Genomic DNA, 11088 nt, shown 5'->3' on the forward strand with positions numbered 1-11088 from the left:
CCTCACAAGAAAAATGGTTGTTGTTTTTTGGTTGGGGGGAAAAAGAGATATTTACAATCAGGAAAAGATTCATGTTGAGGTTAGGATCAGGATTAGACATTCAGATGTAAGGTTAGGGGTTTTGGTGTTTTAAACATTATGTTATAATTTAGCTATTGAAAAATAGCAGATCTACAAGCTCATAGAGCGCCACTCGGTGGCGCGCTATGAGCTTGTGTGCGTGTGCTTGTGTGCGTGTGCGTGTGCGTGTGCTTGCGAATGCGAATGCGAATGCGTGTGTGCAGTCTGTCGGATCAGGAGCTGCTGTTCTCAGTGCAGTTCGGAGGTCTGGACTCTGGCTTCAACAGCGTGGACAGTGGAAACAAGAGATGGTCTGGGAACGAGGTATTTGGTTCTACTGACAATACTTAGAAATAAGTTTAGGCATAGTTTTACTGAGGTTAATTTTAGGAATAGTTTAGGTTTTTGCACTGTTTTTACTGAGGTTAAGATTAGGAATAAGGTTAGGTTTAGACAGTTTTACTGAGGTTACGTTTAGGAATAAGGTTAGGTTTAGACATAGCTTTACTGAGGTTAAGTTTAGGAATAAGGTTAGGTTTAGGCATAGTTTTACTGAGGTTAAGTTTAGGAATAACTTCAATAAGGTTAGGTTTAGGCATAGCTTTACTGAGGTTAAGTTTAGGAATAACTTCAATAAGGTTAGGTTTAGACATAGCTTTACTGAGGTTAAGTTTAGGAATAACTTCAATAAGGTTAGGTTTAGGCATAGCTTTACTGAGGTTAAGTTTAGGAATAAGGTTAGGTTTAGGCATAGTGGGCTGAGCGCTTACGGCGGCTGTACGCCCGAGGCAACTGTGTTTTAAGGCGAGCGTCGGGACCGGGTATCCCTTTTAATGACTCACATCCACACTAGAGCCCAGCCGATGCCAGATATTACTTATACAGTGAGCTTCTGATGTGATTGTGTGTGTGTGTGTGTGTGTGTGTGTGTGTGTGTGTGTGTGTGTGTGTGTGTGTGTGTGTGTGTGTGTGTGTGTGTGTGTGTGTGTGTGTGTGTGTGTGTGTGATTGAGACATTCTGCATAGTGAGTACTTTCTACTTTTGGAACTTTAAGTACATTTTGATACCAATACATTTGTACTTTCCCTCAAAGTACATTTTGAATTCCAGACTTGTACTTGTAATAGAGTATTTCTACAATGCAGTATTGATACTTTTACTTAAAGACAGAGTGCCGTGATCCCCCCAAAAAAAGAAAACGGGTCTATTAATTATTTGGAGGAAGATTTTTTTTGGCCACACCCACCAGTTCATTTAGTATAGAGAGTATGCGCGTGACATCATCATCAAACCCGGAAGTTATCCAGGAATGCCTACCAACTTTACCAAGTGGCAAAAAACGACTTGCTGGCCTTGATAGCCCATATATCCAAACAGAAATGTCCTATCTGATTGCATTAAACAACGTTAAACAATGTTAAACTCACTTTGCATGTTGCTTTGCCACTGGCTTTGCCACTCGATGTGCCATTCACTTTAAGCATGCGCATACTCTCTATACCTGGTTTTCACCTTAGCACCACCCACCTGAACTTAAGCCTCGCCCACAGATGTGTGTTGTATGATAAGAGCGAGCGGGTTAGGGGATGATTTTAGTGTGTCACTAAAATGGTGTATTTTCGATTAATCCTTTTGACCCGAAGGCTTTCAGCTTTCAGTGAAGACATTTTAATATTTATAACCACACCTGAGGGGGCTATAGAGCGTCGCAGTCCCGCCCCCTACCATGGACCAGGAAATGAATCCCAATGCATTTTCCTCATAGACATTTCGAAAAGTATTTATTTAAAGACTGTTACGCCGCGGACAAAGCCAACTCGAGTCGTGACAACTCACGACAACACAAACAATATTTTGGACCAAACAAATAATTACAAAGAAGAAAAACAACAAAGAAAGTGTTGTAACCTGCCGTTTTTTCTTCTTTCTAATTATTTGTTCGGCCCAAAAAATTGTGTTTGTTGTCATGATTTGTCACGACTCGAGTTGGCTTTGTCCGCGGCGTAAATGTCTTTAAATAAATACTTTCTGAAATGTCTATGAGGAAAATGAACGGAGAATCATTTCCTGGTCCAGGGTAGGGGGCGGGACTGCGACGCTCTATTAGACTCATGTCAACTCCATAGACACATACAAAACACCTGGGGGTCTATTAGAGTCATGTTAACTCCATAGACACATACAAAACACCTGGGGGTCTATTAGAGTCATGTTAACTCCATAGACACATACAAAACACCTGGGGGTCTATTAGAGTCATGTTAACTCCATAGACACATACAAAACACCTGGGGGTCTATTAGAGTCATGTTAACTCCATAGACACATACAAAACACCTGGGGATCTATTAGAGTCATGTTAACTCCATAGACACATACAAAACACCTGGGGATCTATTAGACTCATGTCAACTCCATAGACACATACAAAAAACCCGGGGGTCTATTAGAGTCATGTCAACTCCATAGACACATACTAAACACCTGGCGGTCTATTAGACTCATGTCAACTCCATAGACGCATACTAAACACCTGGCGGTCTATTAGACTCATGTCAACTCCATAGACGCATACTAAACAGAAAAAGTAAAAAACTATGGCACATATTTAAGTAAATAAAGCAGGAAAGGGCGCACACCAGTGTTGGTGAGGTGCTGGCCTAAGGTAGTAAATAAGTAAAATGAGAATAGGCCGCACACACATAGCCACAATGCTGTATATTTATTGAGAAGAATCCAACGTTTCGACCTTTCGGCCTTCTTCAGGGAATTTAAGTAAAACAAAAAATGTGAGTATGTTTTCCACCACCGTGTACCGAGCCAAGCTCAGTCACTCCCACAGTGAGAAAAGACCCACAATGCAACACCTTATCACTTCTTCACTGTCCACTGGACACCTCGTATAGTCCGAAACCCATCGCCTCTGAGGAAACGGAACCAACATGTCCTTGAATAGTGACAATAGCCAAGATCTACAAGCTCACAACGCATGGTGATGTAGAGCTGCTATTTTCACTACTTTTACTTCATGCCTCTTGCATTCAGGTGACCAAAAAGATACAAGGTTTCTACCGGATTGCAAAAAATGTTTTTCTAAAAACCTCTCTCTCTCTCTCTCTCTCTCTCTCTCTCTCTCTCTCTCTCTCTCTCTCTCTCTCTCTCTCTCTCTCTCTCTCTCTCTCTCTCTCTCTCTCTCTCTCTCTCTCTCTCTCTCTCTCTCTCTCTCTCTCTCTCTCTCTCTCTCTCTCTCTCTCTCGTTATGCAAGGTCATAGTTAGTGTGTGACAGGCTGGGAAAAGTCAACACATTGTGGTTCCCATTGCTCACTGTGTGTGTATCAGACACTCACCCTTTAACGAGAGGAGGAAACCCATTCACTGCTGTTTGGACAAAGCGCTCCATTCTCCACGTACTCACGTTTTTTTTACTTAAGTAAAAGTATCAATACCGCAATGTAGAAACAATCTGTTACAGGTAAAAGTGCAGAATTCAACATGTAATTGAGTAGAGGTACTGAAGTATTGGCTTCAAAATGTACTTCATCCATCCATCTTCCACCGCTTATCTGTAGTCTGGTCGCGGGGGCAACAGCTCCACCCCAAAAACCCCCGAAATGCATAGAAAACTGTATTTTACCACAGTTATACCTATAACACACAATCATCTATCATCCATACATTTTATTTCTTTCTTTTTCTTTAGTTGTGAGCCACAAGATGTGTATCTTGTACAGGGCTTATATTAAGCAAGTAAGCATCAATAATAACATCAGTTGTCTGCTTTTCTGTGAAAGCCCTAACAAATGCTTCCTTAACATATTTGGATTTGGCCAGAAAGATAACGCCATAAATTACACAGTGATTTCAACACTTGTCAGTCACTTGGCATAGGCTATAGCAGCGCACAGCAATGCCAGCATGCATGCATTGTCAGGGAGCGTGTGAGATACACGACACAAACGTTAGCACATTTTTGTTTTATTTGTGTTTCTTGTTGAGCCTCGTTGTGTCAGACTGGTGCAGATCGGTTTTAACCCATTTTGGGCGGGAACCCCTTTTGGTGTTAAGCATTATGTTATGCTTTAGCTATTGAAAAATAGCAGATCTACAAGCTCTAAGCGTAATTTATTTTGCTTTGTATTCTGTACTCTTGAGTCTTGCCCCCCCCCCCCCCCCCCCCCGCCCTCAAGTCTAATTTCCTCCTGGGGGGGAGGAGGGCATTTTCAGACCGGGGGAGATGGGAGAGGGAGGGGCTGTTCAGCTCTGAGCAGGGCACTATGGAGACGCGCACGTTGTAGGAGGGACGCATGCATGTAGTTAGTAGCGTAGTGTTTCAAATAGTAAGTAATATAAGCACTTTAATTTGAAATATCATTGAAATTTGGGATTTTTGCATGCCATCATGTTTGGTGAGGCAGTCAGGGCATTTAGGGGGGCATTGCCCCTTCCGTGCCCATGCCTATATCTGGGCCCTGGAGTATGAACGAAGATTGCTCGGTAGACAGAGAGCTTTGCCTTCTGGCTCAACTCTCTTTTCGTCACAAAAGTGAGGTACAGCGACTGCGATACCGCCCCTTCCGCTCCGATTCCCCGGCTGATCTCCTTCTCCGTCCTCCCCTCACTCGGGAGTTCAAAATGTACTTGAAGCACCAAAAGTAAAGTGCTCGTTGAGCAGAATGTTCTGAAAAAGAATCAAGTTTATTAATAATTATAGTATAGAGTAAAAGGAAAATATTTGTCTCTGAGATGGACTGAGGTAAAAGTATTGGAAATTGGAAATACTCAAGTAAATTACAAATACCTCAAAATTGTACTTAAGTACAGTACTTAAAGGCATATTCAGTGATTTGACTTAATTCAAATATCACTTATTTTTTTATTTTTTTCTGGATAATCCTCCCTACTATAGAGTGTGCTGACCATATAAGGAGTTCCTCCCTGTCCCCATTGAGCCTCTGGGGTAAAAAAAAACCCTAGTTTCAGTTTTGGTGGCGGGTGGCAAAACCTTCATCCAATCAGGATGAGAGGGGCCTTCCTCCAATCATGATCGAGTGGGGGCGGGCCTTGGTGCACATGCTGTTGGCCTGTTGCACTTCCCCCCCACTGTAGAGCGTGCATGTGCACATTTTGTTACCGGGGCGGACTGGGTGGTTTTCCAAATCACCCAAATCACTGAATGCTCCTTTAAGTAAATAGACTTTCCACCACTGCATACTGGGATATCCCTGGTCTCTGCAGACACGAGGTTTGCCAACTACGAGATATCTCGTAGTTTAATTGACACCCGTTATCTGACAACTATACGAGATATCTCCTAGATATCGCGTTATATCAATTATGAAACCGGTGTTGCGCGGTGTTTACGTTTACTGGTGTCGGGGAGGTCACCAGGACTCTAGATGCACCTCGGAGGCAGACATCTCTCCTGTCCAGGGGGAGAGTAGAGAGAGTGACGACATAAAACTTATGGATTGTAGCTTTAACCCATTTTGGGCGGGAACCCCTTTTGTTTGGTGTTTTAAACATTATGTTTTAATTTAGCTATTGAAAAATAGCAGATCTGCAAGCTCGTAGCGCGCCACCGAGTGGCGCGCTACGAGCTTGTAGATCTGCTATTTTTGAAAAATCATGAAAACATTTATTTCAGAAAACTGGAGGATTTAGAAGAGACCAGGGGTCATCAACGGACAAATCAGCAGACAAATGTAATGTTCTTATTTCATAAGGGTCCATTTGGATCCATTTTGAACACTCTCAGAGTTACAGACCTGTCATTCAGGGCTAGCTCTTTGCGCGTTTCTGGTAACATTGTTATCCACTCATTTAGTAAAATGTCCACCACAAAGCCAGCATGGCGATGAGCCCTGCTCAGGACTGACTGGTGCTGACATCCCTCCTGGAGGGTTGTTTGTTCCACAGCGTTTAGTAGAAACAGAACTGGCTTGGCTCCAGTGTTGTTTTTGCCAGCAAATTTTGATTTTAGTTTCAGTCATAGTCTCTTCAATAGTTTTAATTTGGTTTCAGTCACATTTTAGTCACCCCGAATGTTTTAGTGTTAGTCTAGTTTTAGTCGACTAAATATCATAAGATTTTTGTCGACTAAAACTACAGGTGATTTAGTCGACTAAAATGTATTTTGGCGGGCCCTGATGCCGTCGAAATGACTGATTTTACATTTGCTGAAAATAGCCGATCTACAAGCTCACAACGCCTCGCAGCGCGACGCGTTGTGAGCTTGTAGATCGTTGTGAGCTTGTAGATCTACAAGCTCACAACGCGTCACGCTGCGACGCGCTGTGAGCTTGTAGATCTGCTATTTTCAGCATGCAACCAAGTGTAAAATTACTTACACTGGATCTCTTGTCCACTAGTCCCTTCCTGACATTTTAGTCTAGTTTTTATCTGTCGACGAAATTGTCAGTATATTTAGTCTTAGTTTTAGTCGCCGTAGCTTATTTTTCATGTAGTTTCCATTTCGTTTTCATCAGTGAAAAAAGGTAGTCGTCTTAGTTTTAGTCGACGAAAACGACACTGGTTGGCTCCCACGGGGTGCATGTGTTTGGTCCAACACACTAACAGTCCTACAGTCATGAGACACCTTATCCAAAACCCCACCCTGAACCTATAACCTCACAGGGAGCCTACAGTTTTTTTTTAACCTGCCACAGGTTCGTTTTAACCTGCCACACGTGTCGGGAGCCACGGGCGAGTTTTAACCGGCCACGGGTTAGTTGTAACCGGCAGTGCATGTCGGGAGCGACGGTGTTGTCGAACTAATGCCTGTCGGACTGTTAGTACGTCTAACCAACATACTGGTATGCACCCCGGCTCCCCACAGCGTCTGAGTGCTTGCTACCAAGCTACGGGTGCCTGACACAGTGCCCTGCCCAGCCTCATCCTTCTCTCTCTCTCTCTCTCTGAACTTGTCGGTCTAGTGCCCTTCGTGGCATTCTTGTCACCATCACCTGAAAGGCCCTGAAGGCCCCGGACGACTGGTTGAGAACCACTGGGGGTTAAGCAACACAATGTAAAGGAGCCAAGAACAATGACAGCGTCACAGCTGGGAGAGAAAGTCCAATTTATTAATGTACTGAAACAGGAAATGTGCAGAAAATGTGATTCTGCTCAAATGTGCTCAGAACACAATGAGCCTTGTCTCTCCAGACATCAGTCAAATGCACCCTGTAGGTTTTTGTCTGGGTCTGTTTTAGTTCCAAGGCTCCTAGTCCCCCATGATCTCTCTCTCTCTCTCTCTGCTGTCTGTGTTTATCCCTGTCTCCGTTTGTCAACTCAATTCGTAATGCTTTTTTGGCATGACATGACATGTCATCGTGACAATAGTGGTTTGTTTTTTACAGCGTGGGTTTACGGCAAGAGTCTGTCTGTCTGTCTGTCTGTCTGTCTGTCTGTCTGTCTGTCTGTCTGTCTGTCTGTCTGTCTGTCTGTCTGTCTGTCTGTCTGTCTGTCTGTCCAGAGATAATTTCACAAACCACTGGACAGATGGCCGTCAGTCTTTGTATGCACACTGCCAGTAGGACACATGAAGTTTTATACTTTTTTTATACTTTTTTAAGATATTTTTTATGGCTTTTTTGCCTTTATTTGATAGGGTACAGTAATGTGACAGGAAAGGGGGGGAGAGATGGGGGGGAAGACATGCGGCAAAGGCTGAAGGGCCGAACCCGAAGCACGCCGTCAGGCGGAAGTTTTATACTTTTTAAATATTTAAATGTAAATAACAGATCTACAAGCTCAAAAGGCGTCAAATTGCGAGATCTGCTATGTTCACATTATTTGATGTTCTTTTTTTTTTCTTTTTTATGACCGCATTTCAATACGGAAAGCATTGCAATTTGCACTTTTAAACACTTAAGTAGCTTTAAAAGCACTCAAGTACAACTTTGACGGAGCAACTTAACACTTGTAGTTGAGTAATATCTGAGCAGGAGTATCTATACTCAATTCTGTACTAGGGATGCACCGTTATTGAAATGTTGGCCCATATGATATGATATAGTACTTTATTGTGAGTTCACACTGAAATTTGTCTTGCGACACAGCAGCCAAGTATGCAGAACACATATACGTACACACATTTGACATAACACAAAGAACAAGACAATTTACATACATAAAGACATGAAGACAAGAGCAATATCCACCGCTTAGATTATCCTGTGGCTACTACGACTCCTGATTAAGCCTCAAGGTCGACTGGTGGACAAAGGACCTCTTTAGTCTGACCTTATTGTATGCTGGTACACCATATCTCCTTCCTGAAGGTAGCAACCTATATTCTCCATACAACACATGCTTAGTATTAGAGGTGATATTCCTTGCTAACCTTAGGATGCTGTTATCATACGTGGATGTATAAAGTTTCTGAAGTTGTTGTCCAACAATCTTTGAACAAATGTTCAGTTGTTGCAGCATTTGTGACGAACATAAACAGCTTGAATGTAGTATTTGAATTAAAAGATGTCCCAACGTTTGAAAGCTTCCCCATAAACACTGATCACAAAAGGCTTTTCATTTATTTTTCAACATAGTTATTATAAAATTGAATATCTGCTAAAACCAGTGTATTATTTTGATATCGACCCGGTACCGATATTGCATTTTAAGGCCAATATCGGAGAATACTGATGTGACGACCGATTAATTGCCCATCGCTATTCTATACTCAAGTACTTTGGGGTTGAGTACTTTGACCACCACTGACGTCTTGTGTCCCAATGTTCTTCCCTCTGTGTGTGTGTGTGTGTGTGTGTGTGTGTGTGTGTGTGTGTGTGTGTGTGTGTGTGTGTGTGTGTGTGTGTGTGTGTGTGTGTGTGTGTGTGTGTGTGTGTGTGTGTGTGTGTGTGTGTGTGTGTGTGTGTGTGTGTGTGTGTGTGTGTGTATCCTATAGGAGCAGTCTACACGTGGAACTGGGACCCCCACAGTCTTCATCATCCTCCCCCTCCCCTGCGTCTCCCCCCTGCGTCTCTCCCTCTGGCCCCTCCCCTGACCCCCCCAGCCCCTCCCTGGAGGAGAGGAGGAGACCTGGATCCCTGCTTCTCTGGCAGGAGAGAGAGAGACAACAGTAAGTATGAGAGAGAGAGAGAGAGAGAGAGATCATACTATTATGCCAGTCATTGCTGGGTTAAATTATGGGGTAAATAAGCAACAAAAAAAATCCCGGCATGTTAACAGCATGAACAAGCACCTTTCTATTCACCGATAAAGCAGTGCGACATGGTTCGCTGACGGCATGACCGTCAACCGTTTGTTTTCGTGTAGAAGCATGCAGCGGCAGCTGCGCGACCACGGCGATTGCGTGACAAAATGGGACCGGTGCCAGTTCGGGAAAAATAGATTAATAGACCAGTCATTCCCCAATAGTGAGGGGAACATTCAGACCCTTCTGATCCCCAATTTGTTTTCCCCTAAAAAAGAATATCTATAGTAATATCTGATCTACAAGCTCACTCACTAGTGAGGTTTGGTTAAAATAACATTTGTATTCATGAATTCAAATAAGTTTAAGTTCAAGTTAAAATAAGTTTTAACCCATTTTGACCTGAGATCGGATTCTAAAAATGTCTTCTACATCCTGACAGTTTTCTGAAAAAGCTATGTTTCCATGTCAGTCGTTCTTCGATTTTTCAAAAATAGCAGACCTACAAGCTCGTAGCGCGCCACTCGGTGGCGCGCTATGAGCTTGTAGGTCTGCTATTTTTCAATAGCTAAAGCATAACATAATGCTAACGCCCAAAGGGGTTCCCACCCAAAATGGGTAAACTCGTATTAACAAGGGCGTTTCATAAAACATGTTGACGGTGCTATATTTCAGTAGTCAACAACAGTCCTGTGTATTACCGTGCAGTATAACCACATCTTTTTTTTCTTTTTTGGTACAGCTTACTGAAGTCCTCCTCGTCCAAAACAGGAAGTCACGTGACTGCGGCGCCACAGGCAGGAAGTTGCTCAGGGTGAGTAGAAACGTCCCCCCCCCCCCCCAATAAAATAAAATTTGTACTGCTACTGAGTGAATGTTTAGTTTAGTTTAGTTTAGTTTATTTCGAACCTTTCACAATACAATACATACATAATACATTATACACTTGAGTGGCTCGAAAAGGTGTAGGCTGAAGCTAAAAGCTTATAATTGCCTACCCTATTGGTTTACAGAACCAAATAAAAAAGAAATAATAATAATAATGATAATAAAGCTGACAAAACTGTCAGACAGTAAACTAAGAAAATAACATAATAATAGTAATAATAATAGTAATAATAATAATAATAATAATAATAATAATAATAATGAAATTAGTTCGTGCATAGAATGATAAGACTCAGACCCTCTATATTCTGATATGTTTTTTTGTTTTTGTTTTTTTTTGCATTTCCTGGAGTCGTATCATCATATCAATTTACAATTTGGGCATTTAGCAGACGCTCTTAATCCAGAGCGACTGGCAGTAATCAAGAACAACACATGGTAATACATCAAATACATAAAAACAGCCTCGACAACTCAAATTATTTAATTTAGATAGCATATTATGTACACATAGCACTCTATTCGACACCGTAAATCAAAATTTTGTATTCGCCAATATTGTTTTAAATATATTTTATGTTTTTTATTTTTGCTTTTCTACAGCAGACATGCAGCTGTTGTTGTTAGTTCTCCAACTTAAGTACTAATCCATTCCTGGTTGATTGTTTTCATATCATATACTGTAGGCCTACTGTACGTGGGTCGCCGCCAATGTAGGTGCGGTGGCAACATATTCAAGAAAGATTTTCTTAGGAAAAAAGCATGCGTCATACGCTCAATGGGCTGTACAACTACAGTGTGTAAATACGTTACTTACAATTGGTGCAGTTTCGAAAATAGCAGCGAGGCATTGTGGACTTGTTAACTTTGATTCTGAACAGCTGCTGTGAATTCCGGCCAATCAGATCGGCAGCTGCGCAGCCAGCGCTCTGCCCATAGTTAACCCTTCACTCGCTGGTTGTTTCAGAACACGGTGTTGTAATGC

The 11088-nt window shown here is 42.2% G+C and overlaps 1 pseudogene across 1 annotated transcript in view; it reads left to right on the top strand.

Annotated features, from left to right (window-relative positions):
• The first annotated feature begins 264 nt into the window (after nucleotides 1-264).
• The window catches only part of LOC306914391 (leucine-rich repeat and calponin homology domain-containing protein 4-like), an 18638-nt pseudogene continuing 7814 nt past the window's right edge, over nucleotides 265-11088 (top strand). The window contains exons 1-3 of the transcript in view: nucleotides 265-384; nucleotides 8967-9140; nucleotides 9958-10029. The product of the transcript in view is annotated as a leucine-rich repeat and calponin homology domain-containing protein 4-like (transcript). The remainder of the gene's footprint in view (nucleotides 385-8966; nucleotides 9141-9957; nucleotides 10030-11088) is intronic.

Source organism: Electrona antarctica, assembly GCF_951216825.1.
Source record: "Electrona antarctica genome assembly, chromosome: 21".
Lineage (NCBI taxonomy): Eukaryota > Metazoa > Chordata > Actinopteri > Myctophiformes > Myctophidae > Electrona > Electrona antarctica.